Raw genomic sequence first — 7,516 nt, 5'->3', positions numbered from 1 at the left:
AAGTTCTAATGTACAGTTGAGTGTTCCCCTGGGAGATGATGGGTGAACCATGAACTGGGCAGATTTGGGGGCTGCTATGCACTGAACTGTGTTGCTCCCAAATTCATAGGTTAAAGCCCTAACCCCCAATGTGACCATATTTGGAGATGGAGACTCTAAGGAGGTATTTAAGGTTAAATGAGATCATGTGGGTGGAACCCTGACCAGATAGGGTTAGTGTCCTCTTACTTAGAGACACCAAGAGCTCTGTCTGTCTCCACTGGCACAGGGAGGAAAGGCCATGTGAGGACATCTATAAGCCACAGTGTAGACCCTCACAAGAAACCGAATTGGCTGGCACCTTGATCTTGGACTTCCAGCCTTCAGAACAGTGAGAAGTAAGTTTCTGTTGTTTAAGCCACCCAGCCTAAGGAATTTTGTTATGCAGCCCTAGCTAAGAATGGGGCTTCAGCAGCTTTGGGGTCCTCCTTTTTTTAAAAAAAATTTATTTATTTATTTATTTATTTATTTATTTATTTATTTATTTTTGGCTGCATTGGGTCTTCGTTGCTGTGCACAGGCTTTCGCTAGTTGCGGCAAACGGGGGCTACTCTTTGTCGCGGTGCACGGGCTTCTCATTGCGGTGGCTTCTCTTGCTGCGGAGCACGGGCTCTAGGCACGCAGGCTTCAGTAGTTGTGGTTCGCGGGCTCTAGAGCGCAGGCTCAGTAGTTGTGCCACACAGGCTTAGCTGTTCTGCGGCATGTGGGATCTTCCCAGACCAGGGCTCAAACCCGTGTCCCCTGCATTGGCAGGCGGATTCTTAACCACTGCGCCACCAGGGAAGCCCTGGGATCCTCCTTAATGCTGACGTTGTCCCTCCCCGTTCCCAGATGCCTGGAAGCAGGACACCTCCTGGCTCAGGCTTATGCTGTAGAAGCAGTAGCAAGACACCTGACCCCGAGGACCCTGTCCTGCCTTGCCAGCTTGACCAAAGGCTCACTCTTCCCAAGGCTGCGCCTGACCTAGAGTGAGTCAGCACCAAGCCCAGCACCAATGCAGACCCTGTGCCTCCATCCAGGACCCAACTCAAAGGAGACACATTCCTCCTCTAGCCCTTAGGGCCACATCTGCGTGACCCCCTTTCTCTAGAGTGGATAGTGGGGGCACAAGACCTGGTTTGGGGGGGTCTCAGTGGCCCCCACTGAGCCACTACTTGGGGGAGGAGCCTTGTAGTTCACACCCTTTTATTGCCTCATCCTTTCCCACTTTTTGCCCTTATGTATTTTTTTTAACATCTTTATTGGAGTATAATTGCCTTACAGTGGTGTGTTAGTTTCTGCTTTATAACAAAGTGAATCAGCTATACATGTACATATATCCCCATATCTCTTCCCTCTTGCGTCTCCCTCCCTCCCACCCTCCCTATCCCACCCCTCTAGGTAGTCACAAAGCACCGAGCTGATCTCCCTGTGCTATGCGGCTGCTTCCCACTAGCTATCGGTTTTACATTTGGTAGTGTATATATGTACATGCCACTCTCTCACTTTGTCCCAGTTTACCCTTCCCCCTCCCCGTGTCCTCAAGTCCATTCTCTAGTAGGTCTGCGTGTTTATTCCTGTCCTGCCCCTAGGTTCTTCATGACATTTTTTTTTTTTTTAGATTCCATATGTATGTGTTCGCATACGGTATTTGTTTTTCTTTTTCGAACTTACTTCACTCTGTATGACAGACTCTAGATCCAGCCACCTCACTACAAATAACTCAATTTTGTTTCTTTTTATGGCTGAGTAATATTCCATTGTATATATGTGCCACATCTTCTTTATCCATTCATCTGTTGATGGACACTTAGGTTGCTTCCATGTCCTGGCTATTGTAAATAGAGCTGCAATGAACATCGTGGTACATGACTCTTTTTGAATTATGGTTTTCTCAGGGTATATGCCCAGTAGTGGGATTGCTGGGTCGTATGGTAGTTCTACTTTTAGTTTTTAAAGGAATTTCTATACTGTTCTCCATAGTGGCTGTATCAATTTACATTCCCACCAACAGTGCAAGAGGGTTCCCTTTTCTCCACACCCTCTCCAGCATTTATTGTTTGTAGATTTTTTGATGATGGCCATTCTGACTGGTGTGAGGTGATACCTCACTGTAGTTTTGATTTGCATTTCTCTAATGATTAGTGATATTCAGCATCCATTCATGTGTTTGTTGGCAATCTGTATATCTTCTTTGGAGAAATGTCTATTTAGGTCTTCTGCCCATTTTTGGATTGGGTTGTTTGTTTTTTTGATATTGAGCTGCATGAGCTGCTTGTAAATTTTGGAGATTAATCCTTTGTCAGTTGCTTCATTTGCAAATATTTTCTCCCATTCTGAGGGTTGTCTTTTTGTCTTGTTTATGGTTTCCTTTGCTGTGCAAAAGGTTTTAAATTTCATTAGGTCCCATTTGTTTATTTTTATTTTTATTTCCATTTCTCTAGGAGGTGGGTCAAAAAGGATCTTGCTGTGATTTATGTCATAGAGTGCTCTGCCTATATTTTCCTCTAAGAGTTTTATAGTGTCTGGCCTTACATTTAGGTCTTTAATCCATTTTGAGTTTATTTTTGTGTGTGGTGTTAGGGAGTGTTCTAATTTCATTCTTTTACATGTAGCTGTCCAGTTTTCCCAGCACCACTTATTGAAGAGGCTGTCTTTTCTTCATTGTATGTTCTTGCCTCCTTTATCAAAAATAAGGTGACCATATGTGCGTGGGTTTATCTCTGGGCTTTCTACCCTGTTCCATTGATCTATATTTCTGTTTTTGTGCCAGTACCATATTGTCTTGATTACTGTGGCTTTGTAGTATAGTCTGAAGTCAGGGAGCCTGATTCCTCCAGCTCCGTTTTTCTTTCTCCAGATTGCTTTGGCTATTCAGGGTCTTTAGTGTTTCCATACAACTTGTGAAATTTTTTGTTCTAGTTCTGTGAAAAATGCCAGTGGTAGTTTGATAGGGATTGCATTGAATCTGTAGATTGCTTTGGGTAGTATAGTCATTTTCACAATGTTGATTCTTCCAATCCAAGAACATGGTATATCTCTCCATGTTTGTATCATCTTTAATTTCTTTCATCAGTGTCTTATAGTTTTCTGCATACAGGTCTTTTGTCTCCTTAGATAGGTTTATTCCTAGGTATTTTATTCTTTTTGTTGCAGTGGTAAATGATAGTGTTTCCTTAATTTCACTTTCAGATTTTTCATCATTAGTGTATAGGAATGCAAGAGATTTCTGTGCATTAATCCTGCTACTTTACCAAATTCATTGATTAGCTCTAGTAGTTTTCTGGTAGCATCTTTAGGATTCTCTATGTATAGTATCATGTCATTGCAAACAGTGACAGCTTTACTTCTTCTTTTCTGATTTGGATTCCTTTTATTTCTTTTCCTTCTCTGATTGCTGTGGCTAAAACTTCCAAAACAATGTTGAATAATAGTGGTGAGAGTGGGCAACCTGTCTTTGCCCTTATGTTTTTTCCCAGATTCATACTTCAAATCCCCATGTCTGTAACACCCAGATCCCCGAGGGTTAGTGATTTCTGGACTCCTGCCCAGAGCACTTGCCAGTGTCCCCTTGCTCTCCTGTTACCTCTCCCCCTACCCCGAAGGGGACAGAAGAGCACTGGGGAACCCCAGGCAGGGACTCATCTTGGGGAGGAGGGCTGGAACCTGCCTCTGAAATGCTTTAATTATTAAAGTAATACCCACCCCCAAAACCCCTTGTCCCGGAGGCTGGGGAGGACAGGATGTTTGAGGTGGCGGCTTTCTTTGTGGCAGAACCTGGATCCCCCTACACACAACATCCGGGGAAGGGATCTTTGGTGAGATGAGGGAACGGTTGTGACCCCAGCTCTGCTGCAAGAGACGTCTGTGTTGATCTCCACACGGAGATCCTGGAAGCACAGGTATCCTCACTGGGAGAGAACGGAGCACTTGGTCCCCAGCTGCAGTGAGACACCTCACATTCTGCCCCCCTGTCCTCACCACAGAAAGGACAAGAAGTGAAGGCCTTCAAGTCCTATCAAAAAGACAGGAACTTGTGAAATCTGAGTAAGGTTTGTGGTCACCTGAGACATTGTACAAACGTGCATGTCCTGGTCTTGGTGATGCACAATAGTTATGTAAGATGCCACCACTGGGGAAAGCTGGTTGAGGTCATGAGACCTCTTCTTTTTTTGCAACTTCTTGTGAATCCACAATTATCTCAACAAAAAAGATTTTAAAAAATGGCAGACCCACAGAATGGGAGAAAATATTGTCAAATCATAAGTCTGATAAGGGACTTGTATCTGGACTACATAAATAAAGAACTCTTACAATTTGTCTTAGTTTGGGCTACTGTTATAAATTGCCATAGGCTGGGTGGTTTAGCCAACAATTATTTATTTCTCATAGTTCTGGAAAGTCCAAGATCAATGTGCCCTCAGGTTTGGTGTCTGAAAGCCCTCTTCCTGGTATACAGATGGCTTTTTAGTTATGTCCTCACATAACATTTCCTGTGTGCATACAGGAAAGACAGATCTTATTTGCTTCCTCTTTTAAAAGGGCATTAATTCCATTGTAAGAGCCCCACCTTCATGACTTATCCAACCCTAATTATCTTCCAAAGGCCCCACCTCCAAATTTCATCACACTGGGGATGAGAATTTCCACATATGGACTTTGAGGGGATACAAACATTCAGTCCATACAATTCAATAATAAGAAGAGAAATAACCCAATTTTAAAAATAGGCAAAGAATCCATATAGATATTTCTCCAAAGAAGGTGTGCAAATGGCCAATAAGCATATAAAAAGGTGTTCCATACCATTATCCATCGTGAGAATGCAGATCAAAACCATGAGATACGACCTCACCTGTAATAAAAAAGATAATTACAAGTGTTGGCAAGGGTGAGGAGAAATTGGATCTGTTATGCATTGCTGGTGGGAATGTAAAATGGCACAGCCATCAGCCTTGCAGTTCCTCAGAAAGTTAAACATAGATAGTTACCAGCAATTCCAATCCTAGGTATACACCCAAGAGAAATGAGAACATATGTCCCTCCAGACCACAAATGTTTATAGAAGCGTTACTTATAATAGACAAAAAGGAGAAATAACTGATGAATGGAAAAATAAAATGTGGTATAACCATACAATAATATATTATTTGGCAATAAAAAGAAATGAAATTCTGATACACGGGTGAACCTTAAAAACATTATGGTAAGTAAAAGAAGGCAGAAAAGACCAGTATAATTTTGTCAGGCTCACCTGGCTCAGCCTCGCCTGAGAACCGAGAAGTCCCCAGGGCACCCCTCACCCCTGTAGCCATGTCACATGCACGGCTGTGGGGTGGTGCAAAGAAAAGTGGTCCCTGGCCTCCCCTCCCTGCCAGCTGGGCTGGGAGGCCCTTCACTGGTGCCAGGAGTTGGTCCTGAGGCTGTTGTGGGGCCCTGAAACTGACCTCCCACTCAGCTGCCTAAGCCATGAGGCTTGGCCAGGCCTTTCTGGCTGGGAGGTCAGGCCAAGGAGAGCCTTGGGCACTGTGTCCTGGCTTCTCATCCTCCCTGGCCAGGGGCTGAGGAGGAAATAACAGGTTCCTCGGACTTTCATGAGGGCCCAGCTGACTGGGCTTCCTGCATGTGCTTCGCCACACCGCATGGCATGTGGGGTCTTAGTTCCCTGATCAGGGATCGAACCTGCGGTCCCTGCAGTGGAAGCGCAGTCTTTACCGCTGGACCTGTAGGGAAGTCTCTACCAAGCACGTTTTATACTATGTCTTCTCAGCCAAAGAGAGGAAGCAGGGTTTCAAAGGTTCATCATGGGCTCTGGGTCCATAAATGTCCCAGTTTCCTGTGTCCCTGATGTCTTAGGACTAGGTCTGGGGCCTTGGGAGTATTGTCACTTCCTCCATATCCTGCCCAAGCCCCAAGGGCCTGCCCGCCCAGGCCTTTGTCTTCTCCCTCACAAGCTGTGTGGGTTTCGAGAGGCTGAGCAGGCTGGGGTGTTGGGGCAGCTGCCTCTCCTGTCCCTCTGCTTGGATTATCCAGGGCTGCCCAGGTCCTTGGGGTCATGGCTGATGCATATAGATGGGCCCAGCAGGTCTACCCCAGCCTCCCTTCAGGCCTGGGCCTGTGTCCATGGCTCAGGTGCCCTTTTCCCACCATTTGCTTCTAGAAACTTACATGCATGGGCCTTAGGCCCCAAGGACCACAGGCGGCTTTGCTGACAGCTGTACAGAATCTGAGCTCCAGCGTGCTCCCTCCACGCTCCCCATAGCCATGGTCCTGCAGGACCCAAGGCCCTTCTCCAGGTGCCCGCTGCACAACCCCTTCTCCAGGGGGCCGAGGGGCAGTAGGGTGCAGAGGCTGAGGTCTTGGAGTGAGAGAGACCCAGGTTCCAATCCCAGCTCTGCCTTTTACTACTGTGCTGGAGTAACTGGTGTCTCATCTGAGCCTCAGTTCTACCTTATCTGAAAGATGGGGATGATCCAGTTGGAAGGGCTAAGTAGATGTGTACACATAAAGCGCTGGCTTGCAGGTGTTCAGCAATGTCACCTTCACCTCCCACTCCTCACTGTTCCTGGCTGGCTGCAGCCCAGTCCTGGGACAACAGCCACCATCCCATTCCTCGTCTCAGCCCCACCTTGGGGATCCGTTCCAGGCATCACAGTACCAGGGATGACCACCAGGTGGCGCCCACCCCCAGCTCCCTGTCCCCAGGCTGCTGCTTTGCAGACCTCCATGGATTTCCTTACTTTTTTTTCTGGTTTACTGTAGTTTATTTTGGATTATACAAGAAGGGGCATCAGAGTTGTGTCAGGATCCGGAGCTCTGGCTGAGAACTATCCTCTTCCCCCCACCGCATTGGTCCCAGGCAGGAAGAGAGGGCTTGCCTCCTCCCCTCCTCCCCCTACCCATGTGGGCTTCCTGCAGTGCCTGGTGCCAGCCTCCCTGGTGTTTGCCCTGATGTCGGCTTCTAGTGCTTAAGTTGCCTCCAGTTGGTGCCAGCAGGCTGATGAGCCCTGGCCCAGGACTCCTCCCCACCCCTGCTCTTCCTGGCACCCTTTGGAATTGGTGTCAAACACAGGCACAGCCCCTGGTCCAGCCAAACCTGGCTGAGTAGCCTTGTGAGCTTGCTGACTGTGGGTGTGATTGGTTCATACTGTCCAGATTGTTGGGTGGACAAACAGGCATGTCTGTGAATGTCTCATCTCCCCAAGGACTCCGGATTTCCTGGGAGCCCCACCAGTGGCTGGGAGAACCCAGCCCTCTTCCCCTGGCATTAATTTGTCCTAGGTCGGGATAAGGTTCTATGCATTTGGCTACAGGCAAGGCCTACCGTAGCTGAGCCCAGGGAGCAAGGGAGAAATAAGCTGTGGTCACTGAGGTGAGGGAACCAGCCCCGCGTAGAGGCTGGAGCTTGGGCCTGCACAGCTCTCTAAGTGTGAGGAGAAGCTCCTGGGCCAGCTGTCAAATACAGAGCCCCGGCCCCAGAGGCAAGGCCCAGGAAACT

Source organism: Eschrichtius robustus, chromosome 12 (genome assembly GCF_028021215.1).
Source record: "Eschrichtius robustus isolate mEscRob2 chromosome 12, mEscRob2.pri, whole genome shotgun sequence".
NCBI classification, from domain to species: Eukaryota; Metazoa; Chordata; class Mammalia; order Artiodactyla; family Eschrichtiidae; genus Eschrichtius; species Eschrichtius robustus.
This window is presented reverse-complemented; position numbering follows the sequence as displayed.